Source organism: Tenrec ecaudatus, chromosome 4, assembly GCF_050624435.1.
Source record: "Tenrec ecaudatus isolate mTenEca1 chromosome 4, mTenEca1.hap1, whole genome shotgun sequence".
In the NCBI taxonomy this organism is placed as follows: domain Eukaryota; kingdom Metazoa; phylum Chordata; class Mammalia; order Afrosoricida; family Tenrecidae; genus Tenrec; species Tenrec ecaudatus.
Genome location: NC_134533.1, coordinates 85,985,684 through 86,008,287, shown reverse-complemented (window position 1 = coordinate 86,008,287; position 22,604 = coordinate 85,985,684). Strand labels below are relative to the sequence as shown.

General features: G+C 39.1%; 1 protein-coding gene and 1 non-coding gene across 4 annotated transcripts in view; one reads left to right on the top strand and one right to left on the bottom strand.

Moving 5' to 3' along the window:
* Positions 1 to 22,604, top strand: part of GRM5 (glutamate metabotropic receptor 5) — a 489,044-nt gene that overhangs the window by 126,415 nt on the left and 340,025 nt on the right. The gene's annotated exons all lie outside the window — the stretch shown is intronic.
* On the bottom strand, positions 18,485 to 18,613 carry LOC142447638 (small nucleolar RNA SNORA20). Its single transcript, XR_012784304.1, has one exon. It is a non-coding gene; the product is annotated as a small nucleolar RNA SNORA20 (small nucleolar RNA).

Sequence of the window (22,604 nt, the reverse complement as noted above, 5' to 3'; positions counted from 1 at the left end):
GCTGATTTTCAGCCCGTTTTTAACATCACAAAATCACCAGTCTACTTTTCCATCAAGTGACTCCTACAGCCAAATTCTAAACCAAACTCAATGCCATCAAATCAATTGCATCTCACAGCTCCCGAATCCTACACTGATTACTTCAAATATAGATGTCAGACCATGGTTGGAAATGTTGGAGGGACTCTAAAGTAAATGAGGTGTACTTTGCCTATGCTTCATAAGCTGACTGTGACAGCACCATTTTCCGAGTAGGTTATCCTGAACCACACAGGGTTGAGTGCCCGTTCTTTGGACTGGACGGCGCTTACCTACATTCCAGTACTTATTCCATCGCTGACTCGCATTACGCATTCAGGAGTCTGTGATTCTCTCAAGGAAGCAAGGACCAGAATACTAATTTTTCCTGTGTCCCTTCTTTACAGCAAATTTCAAAATTGTACATAGTATATATTGATGGATTCAATTAGGATAAGATCTACAAAAACAATTATGGCTTTGTTTTAATAATATCAGTCAGCATTATTAAAATGCTGTGCAGATCAAAATATGCAAAATGGACATTTTGACCAGCATATCTGTGATTTATAGGATTTTCAATATCAGTTAAAATTAACGTAGATGTTAATACCATACCTTTAAAATGATCGCAAGCCTACACATTTATATCTAAGTGGTGATTATGGTGAGGTTTGCTCAGATTCGTCCAGATGAGTCATTTTTGCATATATCCTCTCAACCTCACATTCAGTTATATCACCTATATATTAAAATTAAAATTGACAAGGTTAACGTGTTTATGCCAGGGAAATCAACAAGTGTTGCAAATCAACATTCTTTTAAGGGATGTGGTTTCTACATATCTATGAGAACATCATTTTACATATGGTTTTCAATACTCTCCAGGCTAGTCTATACTAAGATTTTTCTAAGGTTGGGGCTAGATCGAATGTGTGACCCCATGCTTTAACCCATCTGCTGTCAAGTCAATTATGATTTGGACTGACATGATAAATCAGAGTACAATCACTCCACAGAGCTTCCTGGGTTATGAACGTCAGAAGAGCAAACTGCCCAGTCTTTTCTTCCATCGAGCCTCAAGGACTGGTGCGTTTAAACCAAGGACCCTTAATTTTTAACTGAACACTTAGCCACTGGGGTTTCTTTTTGTCCCATTCAGATGTTTATAGGTAATTTCTAGCAGATATTTTTATATATTTAGCAAGCAAAAATAAAAAATCATAATTACTTGAAAATATACTCTATAACTTTTTCCTTCATTATTATTTTTAAACCTTTTATTTTGAAATAGGTAGAAGCTTACATATCAAATCATCATGTTTTTATTCAACAACTTATCAAAACTCTCAGTGGCTAGCCCTGTCATCCCACCTCTTTTGTTTTTTGCCAATTTCCCATTTGTGGGATATTTTTCCCCTAGCTCAAGTTAACACATTAATTCAAAGGCATATATTCTTCAGTTTTCTTATTGTATTTTCCAATGTTGTGCACATATGATGCATCATATGGAATGAGTCAGGTCACAGTCTTACACCTAGCTTAAAAGCTCCAACCGATTAACAGGTAAATTAAGACCCCCTTAAGGTGTTGGCATGGAATCAAGTAGCTTTCACCTCATGGTGACTCTCTATCTGGTGGAGGAAGCCTGAACACAGGGAATCACTTTTCAGAAGCAAATCACCAGATCTTTCTTTCAAAGTTGCTCTGGGTAGTTTCCATTCACTCAGTAGTGTACAGCTTAACCAGTAGTGCCACCCAGAAACTCCAACAACAAAAAAACCCTGCCGTAGAGTTGATTATGATTCATAGGGATTTGATAGGACAGAGCAGAACTGTTCCTTATCATTTGGGAGACTATATATCTTTACAAGCGTAGACAACCTCATCTGTCTCAATATTCTCTGAATTAGCAGCTTGTGAGTTTGAACTTCCAAACTCTGTATGTCTTTGTGTGTGTGTGTGTGTGTGTGTGTGTGTGTGTGTGTGTGAGAGAGAGAGAGAGAGAGAGAGTAAATAATTTGATATGTATCTTCTGTCCATAGTATCTATAACTCTTACCAAATGACTGTGCATGAACTTGCAAATAAGGCTAGAGTACTCTAACTTGGAAATTGGTAAGTTTTTCCACGTGGCACTCAATGGAATAAAAAAACAGAATTGTATGTGAATGGATGGATTGGGTAAAACATGGCCCAAATCACCCAAAACAACACTCTTCAGGAATAAAAAAGAAAGAAAAGGAAAAGGGGTTTTAAGGGGTGAGGGAAATGGTGAGGGAGGTCGGGATAAAACCAAGCTGATATCCAGGAGTTTGGGAAGAAAGAAAACATTTTGAAAGTGACTGTGGTAGCAACGTACACCACTTCTTGATGTGATTGAACTATGGAAGGTTATGATATCTGTAAGAGCTCCCAATAAAATGATCTAAAAATTTTAAGTACATTGTAAAAAAAGAACAACAGAGAACGAAGATCCACGAATGAAGTGTGTTCAAGTAGATTCACCAGGGGTAACTGAGGCCTCATTGTGGAGACCATGAGATAGCAGTGGGCTTACCAGCACACACGAGTTAAAGATGACTTCCTTCAGACAAGAGGCTGTATGTGGACTTGGGTGTCCATTGGGCATCATCTGTACTGAAACAGGTTTGAAGCACTTGCCTAAGTAGGTCAGAGGCACAGTGGCCTTGTGGCCCAGAAACTGAGAACCAGAGAGAAATACCCCTGAGAAGAGACAAAAGGAGCTGTATCTTTAGTGTTTTCTAATCTTGAATTCTTGTAATGTATTGATTTTTCTAATAAACCTCATAATCAGGAGGATTTTCAGTGAGTTCCGTGTGGCCATTGAAAAGGAATATTGACCCTAGTAGAGAAATAGCGTGCAGTGAAGGGAACAGCTGACAGCCACGTGAAGCAAAGACGATTGGAAGGTTGAATCATGCCAGACTGTGCTCCTTCGAAATCACCTTTAGGTGTCGTGGAGCTGCATTTTCCTCTCCCCCCAGGCAGCTTTAGGGGGTCAGATATTGACCCCGTACTGTTTGTTCAAAATATATATTTCTCTTAAGTCTTATTGACTAGCAGTTGAGAGGATCAATTATGTAAGTCAAACAAATTCAGAGTTCAGTTAGCTGGACAACAAAACTTTTGTGAAAGTAAAAAACAATGGTATTGCTAGATGTGCGGAATATTTTATCAGATAACTGACAAAATCTTAGTTTTTGCCTTATTTAAACAGACAAAGAAATGTGGAATTAAGGAAGTTCTCTGGGTTTTCTGGAAAAGGTTAAGATTGATTTGTACATGTAAGAATGCAGTTGATTTAAAAAACCTTTTAGGAAAATAAAACAGTATTTCAGGTTATCAAGCTATTATGCATAATTATTTGGGGTCTCTAAATGGAAACAGGAATTCAGTGGATAGGTCATTAATAAAGAGAAATCTATGGTTTTATATTAGTCTATTTTCTCTCTGGTCGCTTGAAGGTGAAATTGTTCAACAACATGGATATATCTTAACATTCAATTAGAATACTGTGATTGGTTGTATTTTTGTTTTTTTTTCCTCGTAACCAGTCATCCCATTAGAATTTTCACCCAAATATACAAGGAAGGAATTACCTTCTTTGCAAAGGTCAAAGGGTTTTGTTACTCTACTCTGGCAGGAAGTATGGGAAAAAACTAACTGTGATTGATTTATGTATGAAATACCCACAGAAAATTATTTTGGAAGACATTCTAAAACTAAACTCCAGAAAATATTTTTAGGATTTAAAAAATACAAATTCTTTGAGTATTTGAGGATATGCAAATGCTTAAGGATCATAATCAATAATCTAGGAAACTGAATGTTGTATGACAAAGAGAGAGAATAGATTACAAAGCCAAAACCGCTCACATGACTACATGACTCCGTCTGCACAAACTGACATGCTAAGAGAAACTAGGGTTTTAAAGGACACGTTTTCAGTCAGATCTAGATTTGCCATCTATCCATTTTCCATTTAATATATGAATTTTAAAAAAACAATCTTTATTCCATCTCCAGAGAATAAATAAATAAGTAAATAAGTTTCTGTATTAGACATCTAGAAATTATTGCAGTGGTTTCTTATCTGGAGAACAGCGGCAATCCAGAGAGACAAATGAACACACAGTTGAATTTATGTAATAAATGGAAAGGAAAAGTACATTATGTTTAGTGTGAACATCAAAGAGTTATAAATACCTGAAAGAAATGGAAATGGAAAGAGAGAATTATATATATCTTTGAGCACCTGTCATCCGCCAGCTGCTAAGATAGTTGGTTTTCCATAACTTATTTCTTTTAATCCTTTCAATAACAGCACAGGTAGTTAGGATTACTCTCTTTTTATATGTGAAGAAAGTAAGACTTTTTGAAATTGAGTAAATTGGACAAAATTACAAAACTAACTAATATTAATTTACAACCATCTTTTTGTGACTCTGGAAGCCCTGTGGCATAATGGGTTACCAATTAAATTGCAAATCACAAGGTCAGCAGTTCAAAGCTACTAGCTGGCCTAGGGGACAAAAAATGGAACTTTCTGTTCCCTAAATACTGGCAGTCATACTAATCCCCGGGGACAGCCCTGCTCTGTAAAGAAAAGAAGTGATTATTATACTTGTAGAATCAGATATGCTTCTGTCTGGCTTTACCTTTAAAAATAGAGTAGCTATGGAAAACTTATCATTGTTCATAGAAATATTTACATACTATTTCTTTTTCATAACCCAATTTTAAAAGATAATGCTGATAATTAGCTGTGTAAAATGATTTAATGTATTATATAGTCATCATAGTATACCTAAAAAATACTTATGGTTATTATTCACTCTATACTAGAAAGTAAAATAAGCCTTCATGAAATTAACTGATAATGATCACATTAGTGAATTGAGCTTTAATACTGCAGTCTCTTTCATGCCAAAGTACATATTCATAATCGCTAACATTTAGCTGAATAGTAGTTTTCAAGAGAATCTCAATTTTACAGTTAAGGAAAGTTAGTTCTTAATGATGGCATTATGTAATTATGACTTATAAATTTATTTTTAAAATCTAAAACCATTTATATTACAAGGAATAAATCAATTTAGTTTTTATTTGGTATATTTAAGTGTTATGTATTATATTTTAATTGATATTATTTTAAAGTGTTTATCCAAAATTGTCTAGGATATAAAATACAGATCCTAATTTATCAGAGTCTACCTGAGATTTATTAATTTACTATCATCAAGATATGGAAACTTTGATGCTGCATTCCATCTTTTCTCCAGCATAGTCTGTGCTGCCATTCTTATATCTAACCCAGTGCCTTCTAGTTAATTCTCACTCATCATGATCCTATACAGGAAAAAGTTGTAATGTCCTGTGGTTTCTGAGACTGTAAATCTGTACCTTTTATTTTGGTAGATTCATCCGCCTTTTAGGATGCTAAGATTCATACATATATATGTATATATATTAAACTGATATGAGTTTTTCATCGTGAGTGGAGGCAACCCTACTGCACTCTTCCCCTCATTGTAAACCTGGTAGTACTTCCGTGCTCTGGTTCAGTATGAGCAAAATGAACTGTCGTGCAAGTCTCGCTTTGCTCAAAGTTATCCATAGTTCACAATGGTCCACACAGTTGAATGCCTTGGCACAGTCAATAAAACACTAACAATTTTCTGATGGCCTCTGCTTTCAGTCAGGAATCATCTGACATCAGTAATGATATCCATGTTCCACATCCTCTTCGGAATCCAGTCTGAATGTCTGGCATTCCCTGTCAATACACTGCGGCACTGATTGTTGGATGATCGACAAAAAAAATTCTTTTGTGCAATAATAATGATATTGTTCTATATTTTGAACAATCTTTGAAGTCACTTTTCTTTGGAATGGGTACGAATATGGATCTCTTCCCATCGGTTGGTCAAGTGTCTGTCATCCAAATTCCCTGTCATGGAAGAGTAAGTGACTACAGTTCTCATCAGCTTGTTAGCACATTTCTATTGGTGTTCCATAAATTCCTGGAGCCTTGTTCTCAGCTAATGCTAGAATCTTTCCTTCAGCATTACTGATTCTTGCTCATATGCTACCTTCTGAACTGGTGGAGAGTTGACCGGTTTTTGTTTTTATTTATTTGTTTGGTGCAGGGACTGTGTGCTCTTTCCATGTTCTTTTGATGCTTCCTGCATCAGTCAATATTGAGCCCCTAGAACCTTTCAATATTTCATCTCAAGCTTTGAATTATTTGAGTTCTTTCAGTTTACGTTTCATTGACCATGTTCTTGCTTGTCGGTTTTCTCTTGGTCTTTGCACGTTTCATTTTAATATGTTACTTTGTCTTCCTCCCCTGAGCCAGCTTTGCCCTTGGATCTATACATGGTTTGTTGAATGCTTCCAACTCTGCATCCATATCCACGTCCAATTGCCCCTTACTTGATGCAGCCCAGTACTTGTACACAGTCTTCCAGGACCCCAGGAATCCTTATGTTCCCACTAAGACGTTCTTTTTCTACTCATTTTATTGGGGGCTTGTACAACTCTTACCACAGTCCATATATACATCCATTTTGTCAAGCACATTTGTACATTTGTTGCCATCACCATTCTCAAAACATATGCTTTCTACCTAAGCCCTTGGTATCAGCTCCTCATTGTTTTCCCTTTCTGCCACCCCCTCCCACATGATTATAATTAATACTTTATAAATTATTATTATTTTGTCATGTCTTACACTGTATGACATCTTTCTTCCCCATGTTTCCGTTGTCCGTCCCCCAGGGAGGGTGTTATATGTAGGTCCATTGATTGGTTCCCCCTTTCTATTCCACCTTCCCTCCACCCTCCAGATATCACTACTCTCACCAGTGGTCCTGAGGGGTTCATCTGTCCTGGATTCCCTGTGTTTCCTGTTCCTATCTGTACCAGTGTGCATCCTCTGGTCTAGCCAAATTTTTAAGGTAGAATTGGGATTGTGATAGTGGGGGGGTAGGTGGGAGAGAAGCATTAAAGAACTAGAGGGAAGTTACATGTTTCATTGGTAATATACTGCACACTGCCTGGCTCATCTCCTCCCCGCGACCCTTCTGTAAGGGGATGTCCAGTTACCTAGATGGGCTTTGGATCTCCACTCCATGCTCCCCGTCATTCACAACGATATGATTTTTTGTTCTTTGATGCCTGATACCTGATTCTATTGACACCTCATGATCCTACAGGCTGATGTGCTTCTTCGATGTGGGCCTGTTGCTTCTGAGCTAGATGGCCGCTTGTTATTCTTCGAGCCTTTAAGACTCCAGATAATATATTTTTTGATAACTGGGCACCATCAGCTTTCTTCACCAATTATGCTTACATACCCATTTTGTCTTCAGCAATCATGTTGGGAAGGTAAACATCATTGAATGCCAGTTTAATAGAACAAAGTATTCTTGCATTGATGGAGTACTTGAATGGAGGCCCAATATCCATCTGCTACCTTAATAGTAAACCTATAAATATATGTACATAGATCTATTTCCCCATCACCATATATAAATATATTTATATATGTATATGCCTGTATTTAGACCTCTATAAATGCCCTTTGCCTCCTACTCCTTCCTTCTATTTCCTTTTACTTTCCTTTGTCCCAGCATCATGCTCAGCCTCCATTTGGGTTTCAGTAATTCCTCTTGGTTACATTGCCTTTGATCGAGCCCTACCAGACCTCTTACACCCTCCTTGCTGCCAATTTTGGAGCACTTATTGTTCCCTTGTCACTGGGTTTGTTAGCATCCACTTCCTTTTCCTGCCTCCCCCTCTCCCATGCCCCTCTGTGTTTTCTCCTCCAGATTGTGTCTCACGCCTATCTTTTCTAGATAGACCTGCAGAGATAATAATAGAGCAAAACAAAACTACAAAAGGAAACCAAACCAAACAACAACAATGACAAAAAAAAGAGAAAAGCCTTTAAATAGTTCAAGGTCTGTTTGTTGACCTTTAGGAGTGTTTCTAGTTGAGTCTGATGGAGTCCCACATCTTGGCCCCAAAGTCTGTTTTTGGAATTCCCTCAGGAGTTCCTTGCTTTGCTCCCCTTGCTGTTCTGTTGCTCCAGCTTAGTGCTTTGCCTCGGTGTGGTAGGGTCGATCAGGTGCAACTTCCTCACTATGTCTCCAGTGTTGTCCCCAATAGGGCTATGGGTCAGTGAGGGATGTCATGTCTTGTCATGAGGCCAGCAATATGGTCTTATCTGTGCATTGGCTGCTATAAGTAGGGATATTGCCCTTAAGGTTGGTGGGCCAAGTTGTACTCCACTCTCTTCCTCCCCCTTCATTTGCTCCCATGTGCTCTGGTCAGACATGTCCCTCCCCTTGAACTGTAGGTTCAGTGCTGTTCTCTGAAGTAAATTTTTCTGTGGAAAGGGGTGTCTGTCCACGTCGTTGGGATTGAGGCTGGCCCCTCAGACCTCTCTACTGGTTCCCTGCTTCATACTGGTAGCTTGCATTCCTATCTTGGAGCACTAAGTTGAAGTGTGGTCCCTCTTTTCCTGTGTATATATAAACAATACCCTCCCCTTGGGTGGGTTAGTGCCCTGTGCCCCTACTACCCATTTATGTTTTTTTTTTTGCTCCCTCCTTTTTCGTTGGCTACCATATGTATCCCCGGATTTGGTCTGGCCCCTGCCATACTACCTGGATCTCACCCCAGGAATGTGTGTATATAGTAGCTTATATCCTATGCTCCTTTTGCTTTTTTTTTTAAGTTTACCTCAGAAGACTCATGTTGTACTTAGCCTTTTGTGCTTGGCTTACTTTGCTTAGCATGGTCTCCTCCAGTTCTTCCCATGCGGATGTGTGCTTCTTGCATTCCTCACCACTTTTTAGCGATGTGCAGTACTCCATTGTATGTATGTACCATAGTTTTTAATTCATTCATCTGTGGATAGAAATTTGGGTTGTTTCCAACTCCTTGCTATTGTGAATTGGGCCACGATGAACACTGGAACACAGATGTCTGACTGTGGTTTGTTTCTTGCCTCTTCTGGGTATATGCCCTGTAGGGTGATTGCTGGGTTATATGATAGCTCAATTTCCATCTGTTTTAGATAGCGCCAAATCGATTTCCATAGTGGCTGTACATGCCTACAGATCCACCAACAGTGGATGAGAGTTGCTATTTCACCACCCCCCCTCTAACACATGTTACTTTCTGATTTTTTGAATTGGGCTATCTTTGAGAGTGTTGGATATCTCATTGTTTTAATTTACATTTCTCTTATGGCTAAGGATCTGGGACATTTCCTCATATTTTTATTGGCCATTCACATTTCTGCCCTTGTGAAACTTCTGTTCAGGTCCTTTGCGCACCTCCTCAGTGGGCAATTAGTTTTTGGGATTTTTTTTGGATGCTAGTAGAGTATTGTAGATTTTAGAATAAAGCCTTTGTCTGATGGGTCATTGCTAAAAATATTTCCTCATTTGATGGATTCTCTTATTATTCTTTTAGTGAATTCTTTTGATGTACACAGATGTTTTATCTTCAGTATATCCCACTTGTCAATTTGTGACTCATATGTATTTGTATCCATCCCTATTTCTGATAGCTTATGTATTCCCTGTGCCAAAGTTCTCAGGTTTGTCCCAATTCCCTCACTGATGGCCCCAAAAGTTTGTTGTTTTACCTCGAAGTCTGTGATACACCTTCAGTTTATTCTTGTGCATGAATTGAGATAAGGGTCTTGCTTCATTTTTCTGCAGATAGATATCCATTTTTTTCCAGCACCACTTGTTGAAGAGAGCATCTGCTTCCCACTTGATTTTTTTTTTTTTTGGCCCTTATCAAAGATCAGTTGTCTGAATGCTGATGATTTTATTTCTGGGTTTTCAGTTCTGTTCCATTGTTCTGAGTATCTGTCATTATACCAATACCATGCAGTTTTGACCACTGTGGCTGTATATAATACGTGCTGAAGTTAGTTAAAGCAAGTCTTCCAACTCTGTCCTTCTTGAGGAGTTATCTGCTAATTTTGGGCTTCTTCCCTCGCTATATGAAATTTGTAATCAGTTTTTTCATTACTTTTAAGAAGGATGAGGGTAATTTTACTGGGATTCCATTGAATTTATATAGTGCCTTGGGCATAACTGACATCTTCACTATATTGAGTCTTCTAATCCATGAGCATTGGATATTCTTCCATTTGTTGAGGTTAATCTTGGTTTCTTGTAATAGTATTCTGTAGTTTTCCTCATGTAAATCTTCTGTTCTTTTAGTCAGGTAGATCCCTAGGTACTTAAACTTGTGCTTGGCTATAGTGATGTGTACCAACTTTCTGATCTCCTCTTCTGTGGTCTTATATGATGAGTTTAGCAGTCCGATAGACATCTGTTTGTTGATCTTGTATCCTGCCACTCTTCCATATACCTCTATTGCTTCCAGTACTCCCATTGTGGAGCTTTTAGGATTTTCTGTATATAAAATTATATAACCTGAAAATAATGGTAATTTTACTTCTTCCTTCCCCAGCAGAATACCTTTGATGGTTTTTCTTTGCCTTATACTTTAGCTAAAACCTCAAGTATGCTGTTAAATAAGAGTGGGGATAAGGGACATCCTTGTCTGGTCCCCTTTTTGAGTGGGATTGTGTTTGTCTTTTCTCCATTGACTACCACATTGGCTGTTGGCTTTTCATTTATAGCTTGTATTATCTTGAGGAATTTTCCTTCCATTCCTATCTTCTTGAGTGTCTTAAACAAAAAATTGGTGTTGGATGTTGTTGAATCCTTTTTCCACATCTATCAATATTATCATGTGGTTCTTAGAGTTTTTCATGTCAATTTTGTGAATGATACTTTGGTCTTTTGTATGTTGAACCATCCTTGCATCCCTGGTATGAATCCCACTAGGTCATGGTGAATTATTTGTTATATGTACTTTTGTATTCTATTGGCCAGTAATTTGTTAAGGATTTTTGCATCAGTGTTCATTTGGGATATTGGTCTGTTGTTCTCAATTCTTGTGGGAACCTTGTCCAGTTTTAGTATTAGAGTTATACTAGCTTCATAGAAGAAGATCAGGAGTTTGCCATCTCTTTCTATGTTCTGCAAGAATTTGTGTAGGATTGGTGTCAGTTCTTCCCTGAATGCTTGGTAGAATTCTCCTATGGTCCAGGGGATTTGTTGTTGTTGTTGGCAATCCCTTTATAACCTTGTCAATTTCTTCTATTGCTATTGGTCTGTTAAGATTCTTGACATCCTTAGGGGACAGTCTAGGCAGGGATTTCTTTTCCAAAAATTTTTCTATGTCTTCCAACTTGTTAAATTCATTGGAGTACAATCTTTCAGAATACTGTGTAATTGTCCCTCTTATTTCATTAGGGTTTTTGTAATGTCCCTTCTTTCATCCCTCGTCCTTGTTGTTGAAATTTGTTCCCTCCTTTCTTTGGTTAGGCTTGCCATCAGACTGTTGATTGTGTTTATCCTTTAAAAGAACCAACTTTTAGCAACAATAATTTTTTCGAGTTTTATTATTTTCCCTCTCCTGAATCTCAGCCCTGATTTTTATTATTTCTTTTCCTTTGCTGTTAATAGGATTGTCCTGTTGAACCTGCTCTAGTAAATCTTGTTCCAGCATATCAGTCATAAGTCTCTTGTCCTTTTTCATGTGTGCATGTATTGCTATGAAACTTCCTCTGATAAATGCCTTTGCTGTGTCACATAAGTTTTGGTAAGTTGTGTTCTCATTCTCATTGGTTTTTAGGAATTTCCTGATTCCATCTCTGCTCTGGGCCAGTACACAGTCCTTTTGCAGCAGGGTGCTATTCTTCCTCCAATTGTGTGCTCTTGTTTTCTTCTTCATGTGCTGATTTCCAGGCTTATGGCACACTGGTCAGAGAGAGAGAGAGAGAGAGAGAGAGAGAGAGAGAGAGAGAGAGAGAGAGATCTGTATGATATTAAAGGCTTTAATTTATGCAGATTCACCTTATGCCCCACGTGATTTCATTTTTCATCTTTTGGAGTGTTTGGTTGCTGTATTCAGCAAGTCTCTCATTCAGGGATATATGTTTAAAATGCTTAGTGTCTACCACTCCCTTGAGTATTCTATCATGTCCCTCCTTATCTCTTTTGATTGTTTGGATTTTGAGGTCAATTTTATCTGAGATTAGGAGTGCAACCTCAGCTTTTTTTCAATTGCTGTTTGCTTGGTATGCTTTCCTCCAGCCTTTGATTCACAGCCTATCTTTGTCTGTAGTCTTGAGATGTGGCTCTTGTAGGCAGGATGTTGATGGGTTGTGTTCTCTAAACCAGTCTGCTAGCCTAAGCCTTTTAATACCAAGTTCAGTCCATTGATAGTCAGGGTTGGTTTTTTAATCAGTTTATTAGGAGTTCATAGCTTATATACCTCTTATCACATTCCATACATACATCAATTGTGTAAAGCACATTTGTACATTCATTGCCCTCATCATTGTTAAAACATTTGCTCTCTACTTAAGCCCCTGGCACCAGTTCCTCATTGTTTCCCCTCCCTCCCCACTTCCCTCTCCCTCATGACCCTTGATAATTTATAAATTACTATTTTGTCATATTTTTCCCAGTCCGACGTCTCCCTTCACCTACTTTTTTGTTGTCCAGCCACCAGGAAGGAGGTTATATGACGATCCTTGTAATCGGTACCTCCTTTCCAACCCACCCTCCTTTCAAGCGCCCAGTATTGCTGATCCTAAAGGGGTCATTTGCCCTGGAATCCCTGTTTCCTGTTTCTATCTGTACCAGTGTACATCCTCTGCTTTAGCTAGATTTTAAAGATAGAATTGGGATCATGGTAGGGCAGGGGGAGGAAGCATTTAGGAACTAGAGGAAAATTGTATGTTTCATCGTTTCTACATCGTACACTGACTGGCTCGTCTTCTCTCCAAGACCCTTCTTTAATGGGATGTCCACTGTTCTAAAAATGGGCTTTGGTTCTCTACTCCGTACTGCCCCCCTCATTCACTATAAGATTTTTGTTCTGATGATGCATGAAAACTGATCCCTTTGACAACTTATGATCTCACAGGCTGGTGTGCTTCTTCCATGTGGGCTTTATTGCTTCTGAGCTAGATGACTGCTTGTTTACCTTCAAGCCTTTAAGTCCCCACATGCTATATCTTTTGATAGTCGGGCACCATCAGATTTCTTCCCCACATTTAGTTGTTCACACACTGTTCATTTAGCAATTGTGTCAGGAAGGTGAGCATCATAAAATGCCAGGAGAGGACCACATGGCAGTCCATAGAAAGGATCACATGGCCGACCCCACTATGAGACACAGCATCCCTCACTGATCCATAGCCCTACAGGGGACAACACTGGAAACACAGTGTAGGAATTGTACTCAATCTGATCCGACCACACCGAGGAAAAACACTAAGACGGTGTAGCAGAACAGCAAGGGAATGGAGCAGTGAGGTCCCCAAGGAATGCAAAGGTGTACTTTGGGGCCAGGGCTTGATGCCCCAACAGATTGGACTGGAAGACACTCCTAAAGGCCAACCAACAGTCCTTGAACTAACTACAAGCTTTTCTTTCTTGTGTTTTGTTTTGCTTGTCATTGGTTTATTGTTTTTGTCATTTTGTTTTATATTGTGCTCGGTTTTGCTGTCTTGTTTTTGTGCATGTTATTATCTCTGCAGGTCTATCTAAATAAGATAGGTTATATGAACAATCTGGAGGAGAAAACAGTGGGACCAACAGTTCTAGGGGGACATGTGAGAGGGGGGGAGGAGGGAAAGGTAGTGGTGTTAACAAACCCAGGGACAAGGGAACAACAAGTGATCCAAATTGGTGGTGAGGAAGGTATAGAAGGCCTGGTAAAGCATGATCAAGGCTAATGTAACCAAGAGGAATTACAGTGGGACAAGAAGAAAAGTAAAGGAAACAGAGGAAAGAGCTAGGAGGCTAAGGGCATTTATAGAGGTCTGAGTAAAGGCATGTACATATGTAAATATATTTATATATGAGTATGGGGGAATAGATCTATGTGCATCTATTTATAGGTTTAGTATTAAGGTAGCAGATGGACATTGGGCCTCCACTCAAGGATTCCCTCAATGCAAGAATACTTTGCTCTATTAAACTAGATAGTCAGAGTTATTACATCCATTTGTGGACTTTGTGATATCATCTTATACCATTTGTGTTGGGTGTTTTCCTACCTGCCTTTCTTATTACTGCATTGTGCATGTGTGTGTGTGTGTGTGTGTGTGTGTGTGTGTGTGTGTGTGTGGTTTATTCTTTACTTTTTTCACCTTTAAGGTACTTCTATCTTGGGGTCTGTTTTCTATTTGTTGCCTTCTGGGTGGGGATGTCAATATGGTGGTCTTTATTTATGCTTGGTGAGTGCTGGTCTTCTGTCCATTCTGGGTTGGCAAGGGTCTTTTTTAGGGCTAGGCTCCTTCTAATGTTGTTGTTGTTGTTGTTGTTGTTTAGTTTTCCTTATCTGGGAAGACTCTTATTGCTTCATCCATCTTGAGGGATAATTTGGCCGGATATGGTATTCCTGGGTTTGTGTTCTTTTCCTTCTATTTTCGGAATATGTTGCTCTACTCTCTCCTCTTCTTTGTAATATTTTCTTCCAAAAAGTTTATCACTAGTTTTGCAGATGATTTCTTTGTTGTATCTTCTCCAGTAATCCAATTATTCTGACGTTGTACCTCTTCATAGCATCAGACATCTCTCTTAGGTTTTCTTCAGCTTCTTTGATGATCTTATTAGATTTTTGTTTGTGTTTGCTAAAGTCTGCTTGACTGTCCTCTAGGTCACTGGTACAGTTCTTCTGACTCCTCCAGTCGATTGGTGAAGTCTCTGAGTTTTTGTTCTCTTGTCCCTAGCTCTTGTATTTCTGGTGCTTGATCTTTATCTCCTCTATCAGTTCATCCTTTTTTTCTGTATTGTTTCCCTCATATCCTGTATGACTCCAGTCAGCATTCTGAAAATTTCTCTCTGTGGCAGATCAACGTCTGCTTCTTCTATGCTCATTGCTAGGTTCAGGACATCTGCCATTGCTTTTTGTTTCTCCTGTTTTTTGTTGTTGTTGAGGTCGTTGTTACTGATTGCTGTTTGTGTTTCATTGTTTTAGAGGAGCCAGGTGCCATTTTCCAGGGAGTTGAAGAGCACTGGCTCTCTCTGTGACATTCGTAGGAATGCTTCTTTGAGCTGCCTGCAGCTAATTTCACTATGGAATTGGCCTACCACTTTATCCTTCTGGGTCTTCACTCTTTCCTTAGTCAACCAATATTCTGCTATTTGGAGGGCAAGTTGGGTGGTCCTCCCACGGGACACTGGCTGGGTTGGTTTGAACCCATGAGCATGATACTGTACTGGGTGATCTCACAAGAAGCCATGTTAGTGTGGCCCATGGCAGCTTGCGACACGGCAGAGGGTGTGGGGGGTTGCTGCTGCATCAGGAGTGGCACAGAATGCTGGTGGGTTGCCCGCTTTGGTGTAGAGCGCCACGAATGGTGGGCGGAATCGCTCTGTTCAGGTAAATCACTGCGGAGGTTGGGCAGCAGTTCTTGAAGGTAGTGTGAAACTTTGGCAAGTGTTGGCCAAGCTGCCTTAGGTCATGTGAGGCACTACCGCAAATGGAAGGAAGTTTCCACAGTCACAGTGGAAAGGTAGAAGCTCCCTCAGCCACACAGGCAGGATTTCCCCTGAAGAAAGTGGGTGGAATTTGCCCAGCCATGTGTTAAGCACTGCACAGTGTGGTGGTCAGTATTACCCCTGTAGGATAGTGGCAGGGTGGGGTGGGGGGGGGATAGCGAGAAGAGAATGAAACAAAATTAACAATCTAGCTGAGTCCTGATCCCTGACCTTGGGGCGGGAGGGGTTTAAACCCTGCCTTAAGGCCATGTCAAACTGTGTCTGTGTTGAGTTTAAGCCGACTCCAGATGATCCTGGCTCAGGCCAAGACAGTGGAGGAGCTAAGGTCAAACTCTAGCCAGCCTCCACTGTGGTAAGCCAAAAGCCCCTAGCTCCTCAAAACCTAGTGGATCTGTGCCTACTTATCTTTATGATGTTCCTCCTGTGACCCGGCAGTGTGGAATTTCCCTCTTAGTAACACTCCTGAGCTGATTTCTGGACACAAAGACTCTTTCTGGTGTTTCATTCCCTAATTTTGTCTGTTAAATTTCTGGATGCTCTGCCTTATTACTTGCTACAATTTAAGATCATGAAGATACCAGCCCATTCTTAATTATTCACCTACAAAATTTTGATTATGAGTCACCCACTGTACCTGGGCCTGAATGAACTATTTCTCTAGAAGAACACGTGCATCTTTGCTAGCAAAGAACCACTGTTCAGAACACTGCAGAAGGTGCAGACAGCATAATCATGTGGTCCCTGGCCTTCTCAGCTTGCTACTCCCAGTTTAGAACATTTCTTTTAGACGCCAGCAGAGATGTGGTCACTTTCCACTCTAAAGTTGCCTTATTCATGGTATGCAACCTTTATGGTTGAACCTTCTGTTTTATTAATGGCATCTGGATGGGACATGTACCATAGTTTTCTTGTTCCTGCTTTTTTAGAATAGCACTTTAACAGCATAGGGCTGTCTAGAAGGAGCTTAGGGACACTCATGGCTGGTACCTGCCAAGATAAAGCCTTATCCCTAGACTATGTGCTGAAGAGAGTCAGGTCCCCATTTTTGAGTGTGTTATTTTTGTTCTGTTTTTTTTTTTTTTTTTGCTTCAAATGGTTTTTCCATCCCATTGGGGGAAGGGTGTGTGTGGGAGTAAGTTGTAGCTCAAATGCCACATAATCTCACTGTATTTAGAGAGATATTATATAATGTCCTTAGTGTTCTGTCCTTAGGATCAAAAGCCTTTGTACATTTATGGTTATTATTGTCACATGAACTGGTTGTTTCATTGGGGCATGCATTGTGATGCTTCTGACATCACCATTCCAGACTTCCTTCAGTTTGTTTTTACGTATGAAATTTCTACTGTTCCCTGAGTTAACACTGTAGTCCATATTTCTTCACTTTCAGAGGAACCATTACTTCAGCTGCTCCTCTTTTGCTGTTGTGTGAAGTTTCATATCTCATATTTGCAATGTCATGAAATTATTCTTTCACATCTGCATTTGTATTTGAAAATGTCTGGCAACAGAGAGTCAGACATGGAATGGCTATCCAATCCATTGCTGGCACCGAGGAAAGAAAGGGCCCCTAGAATAGGATGTTCGGGAGCCCGAGAAGCTGGAAAAGTCAAGGAAACACGTTTATCCAAACATCTCTGGGAAACAGTGTAGCCCTGAAGTATTTTGAGTTTAACTTTGTAAAAAATAGGTTCTGTGTCTGATCTACAGAGCTATATGATAGTAAACTTGTATTGTTAGAGCTACCGCATTTGTGCAAATTTGCTGCAGCATCTGTAAACTAAAAGCTGGATAAGGGAATAAGTTAATGAGAATATTATTTCATTTCAAGTGAACTTTGTGTACCCTGTGCACAACCAAGATAAGATACTTGCAAACCATAGGGTGAATGCAGTCTGTTTGATGCTTATATTGTCTGATGTAGATTTCTTTGAAAGTGAACTAAACTCTTAGCTTGAACCTCAGTGTAGACACCTGAAGCAAATGGTAGGAGAATTAATAAGGAGGTTCATCACTTTTGGATGAACTGGAAGCACCTAAGATCAAAGTAATTCTATCCTCAAGTTCAAAAGTAAAGAAATGGTGGACTTTCAAGGGTCAGGAGTTTGAGAGGCACTTCAACATGGGTCATCCAACAGTAAAGACAGAGTTGTTTCATGCTGTCAACAGAACTTGAGAGACTTACTGCCAATGATCATATGTTTTGGGTTTGTTTTAAAGTTACATAAATGGTGGAGATTTATTAATACACATACTCATACTTTTTACTTAAGGGGTATGAAGAACTTTATGAGGAAGGATAATATTTCATTCTTTTTGTCATTCCAAAATCCTCATCTACCCAAAGCCTCCTCTTAAGAAATATATTTTACCCAAAATAATAGTTACTATATATTCATCCTATACATGTAAATATTCTATTGGTAATTACTATGGTTTTAAAATCAAATTTTAAATATATAATTCTAAAGAAGGACATCTAATTACATTGGATTTTCAGTAGAATAATTATAACCCTTTCCCTGAATTACTCTTCATAATGTATTCATAACATAATATGCCCCAGGGAATTTAATGCTCATTTATATCTTTATCTCAGAGCACATGAGTTTGAGTTTCATTACATGGAAGATATAAAATGTAATTAACCTATTTAATTAAGCTGGCTTAAATAACAATATAATAAATAAGATAAAATCATAAATGTTATACCTCATTCTTTAATATATGTATTCCAGATATATTTATAAAAATATTAAAGAAATGATATAATATTTAAGAGTAGGTACATACCTGATCATAGAGATGTGATTTATTTTTTGCCAATGTCCAGACTATGCAGAAGAGAGAAAATGATTATTTCATCTCAATTTGCAAGGGCCTCATATATTTTACCCCATGCGTATAACTGCTCATATCACTGACAGATAATAGCAGCAAATCAATGGGAAAAGTGATGTGATTTTTAAAGATCAATTAAGATGGTAATATAAAAATTTTGGAATTTCAGAAATATTGCACAATTTAAAGATAAAAATGAAAATACAAAATAATAGATAAAGCAAAGAAATTTAACAGCTGTATGACCATGAGTTTAATACCAATTGTATTATTGAATTTCTTTGATATCCTTTAGGCATGACATTTAGGATGTAATAAATTTTATTTAGTAGTTATTTATTCTTCATTCACTTTTATAGGTGTAAGGGTCACAAGGAAGGGACGACCCAGCCAGGGTGCAGTATAGCGCCAGCAAAACATACAACTTTCCTCTTGTTCTTTTAATGCTACTCCCCCTACCCCGTTACCATGACTGCAATTCTACCTTACAAATCCGGTTAGACCAGAGCATGCACCCTGACGCTACACATGGAATCCAGGAACGATAATGGGAGTAGTGGTACCATGAGGGCAGAGGGAAGGTGGGGGGAGAAAGAAGAAATTGATCACAATGATCAATGTATAGTTGCATCCCCAATCCCGTGGGTGGGGGAGGAGAATTAAAAACAGAAACATAGATGAATGTTGACAGTGGTCAGTGTAAGATATGAAAATAATAATCATTTATAAATTATCAAGTGTCCATAGGGAGAGAGGGTGGGGGAGGGAGGGGAAAAGAGAAGAAGCCGATATCAAGGGCTCAAGTAGAAAGAAAATGTTTTGAAAATGATGATGGCAACAAATGGACAAATGTGTGTGATATAATGGATGGATATATGGATTGGTATATGAGCTGCAAGAGCCCCCAATAAAATAATTTTTAAAAATGATAAATCTGCTTTGAACTGTTAAAAGAGAGAGAGAGAGAGAGAGAGAGAGAGAGAGAGAGAGAGAGAGAGAGACTGTTCATGGAAGATCATTGTTTTTCTTTTTGAACGTTTGATGTTGGTCGATGGAAATTTACAGAGCAAATTAAGTTTTGCTTATTTTGTTTTGTGGCATTATTTGCAACATCCTCAATGTAACATACCTCTTTCCGCTTCCTTCATGATTCCTCCCTTTGAATTGTCCTTTCATGACTTCCCTGCCTTCTGAGATTAGTTGTTGGGCAAATGCTTCTGCTTTACAGGACAGTACAAGGGTTGATTACACTGAGGAGAACATTCATTTCTGGTACTACCACTCCCTTAATAGACCTATCCGAAGTTTGCGTGAGTTATCTTGGTGGTTCTGCCCGGTGAGCTTTGGTGTGCTGGCCCAAAGAGATGCACTCAAACCCATGGGCCACTCGATGGGAGAAAGAGAGGTGTTTGCTTCTCTAAATATTCCTAGCTGTGGAATCTCCAGAAAGGGTCACTATGCGGCAGAATTGACTCATTAGCAGTGAGGTTTTTGTTGTTCTTGTTATTCTGTAATTGTTTGACTGGAAAGTGATCTCTGAGGGTAGGTTCATTTCCAGATTTGAAGATTAAGTGCCACATTGTGCAGTTTGCACCAGATCAGTAAGTCTGGGGATTTCTCATAGTTTTGCATTTTGTCCTAGATTTGCTCTCCCTCGATCCAGGTCCTTCTGTTATGACCCTGATCAGAAGGCAGCTGTGAGAGCCTCCTCAAGTTCTATTGGTCTCAAGCTAGTGGCGGCGGTGGTTTTCGAGGCCTAGAAAGGTTTTAGATGGATAGTCTACACATCTCTTTTCCTCACTCTCAACAGTGAAGGACCAATAGGGTCGTCTTAGATGACTACTCACACATTTCCAAGACCCCAGATGCTCTTAGCCATAGTAAGCTGTAGAATATTGTCTTATTGTATATAATTCCAGTTGACATAGATGTGTCCAAAGACTATTGCTATAGGCCTCCAATCCCGGTGACTTGGTCTCTTGAGGTGTTTGGTTATGGCAAAGAAGTTTTCATAACTTAGTCCGGGTTATCTACTATGCACAGTTGATATCCAAGGCTACACAAGTTCATGGAAAAATGTAATTTAAAAAAATAATGGCATTTTTTTCATGAGCCCCTTCATCCATACAAATAAACATGTAGAAATGTCCTCTGCCAAACAGCTCTATATTATACATTTACTCCCACTGGCCATCCCACACCTTTTCAGCTTGCATGCCTTGCTGTATTTCATCTCATAGATTATTGTTATAAATGTAATTGCAGAATTTCATATGTAATAATATTGATCACTGTTGTCTTTTACTCTTGTGCAAACTCCCAGTTTTAGGTCAATTAGAACACTTACAAAACCCGGTGGAAATATAAATTGCACAAACACGATGAAAAATGGTACGACGCTGCCTTAGAAAGCTAGCGATCTGGTGATTCCATCATTAGGCGTCTGCCCTAGAGACATAGCTATGACCTGAAGAGACACAGCAATGTTCATTGCCACTTTGGTCACAGTAATGAAACAGATGGAAACAATAAGTACCCAACAATGGTTGAATAAACAATTTGTGATTTATGTACAGAATTAAATAATAGGGATATATTAAATAGTAGGTATACATTCACCAAACATCTTATAACATGGATGAACCAGGAGTTTCATGTGACTGAAATAAATCAGTCACTAAAGTATAAAAATTGTATGAGCTCACCATCATAAAAAGTCAAGAAAAGTCACTCACCAAAAGAAATGCTTCTTGCTAGTTAATTAATGGGAATGAGAGGGAAAACCACTGACTAGCATGTACTTGAATTGGCGTGAGCAAAGCAAAAGGCAGCACACAGCAGTAGGAGTCAGCACCACATGTACCACGCAAAGGACAGTGGGAGATGCAGAAATGTACATGGCAACAGAGTGAGCATTTTATAACCAATAGCCAGGAACTCAAAAAGCCTCAGTCAAATTTTTATAAAAGTAATATATTAAGCCATTTAATTCCTCTTTGAATATGATCTCATTTGTATTTGAAATGTATAAAAACAGTAGTGTGTGACTGTACAGTAGGATCTATTTCTTCTGTTTTTATTTCACAGATCCTAAAAGGTATAAAATAGGTAATTTATGTGTAGTGGCTGAAGGTCAGAGAAAAACAAGTTTTAGTTTTCAAATAAGTCGAAGAGTTTTGATGATGCTCCTCTATCACAAGATATAGCATCTGAGGTCTTAAAGGCTTGCAGGTAAACAAGCAGCCATCTAGTTCAGAAGCAACAAAGCCCACATGGAAGAAGCACACCAGCCTGTGTGACCACAAGGTGTAGAAGGGACCAGGTATCAGGCATCAAAGAAAAAAAATCATATCAGTGGGTACCCACTTTCCCAATATAATCGCTGAAAAAAATGTGTGAATAAATAAATGTGGTGAAGAAAGCTGATGGTGCCCGGCTATCAAAGGATATAGCATCTGGAGTCTTAAAGGCTTGAAGGTAAACAAGCAGCCATCTAGCTCAGAAGCAACAAAGCCCACATGGAAGAAGCACACCAACCTGGGTGACCCAAGGTGTCGAAGGGACCAAATATCAGGCATCAAAGAACAAAAGCGCATATCATTGTAAATGAGGGGGAGCACAGAATGGAGACCCAAAGCCTATCTTTAGGTAATGGGACAACCCCTTGCAGAAGGTTCAAGGGGAGGAGACAAGCAATTCAGCATGCAGTGTACCATACAACTTTCCTCTAACTCTTAAATTCTTCCTCCCCTCCACTATCATGGTCCCAATTCTACTTTATAAATCCGGCTGGACCAGAGGATGTACACTGGTACATATAAGAAACAGAAACACAGGGAACCCAGCACAGATGATCCCTTCAGGATCAGTGGTGAGAGTGGTGATACTGGGAGGGTGGAGAGAAGGTGGGTTAGAAAGGGAGAACCAATTCTCAGAATTTACATATAACCCCCTCCCTGGGGGATAGACAACAGAAAAGTGGATGAAGGGAGATATCAAACAGTGTAAGACATGACAAGATAATAATTTATAAATTATCAAGGGTTTATGAGGGAGGGGGGAGTTGGGAGGGGGAGGAAGGGGGTCACAATGAGGAGCTGAT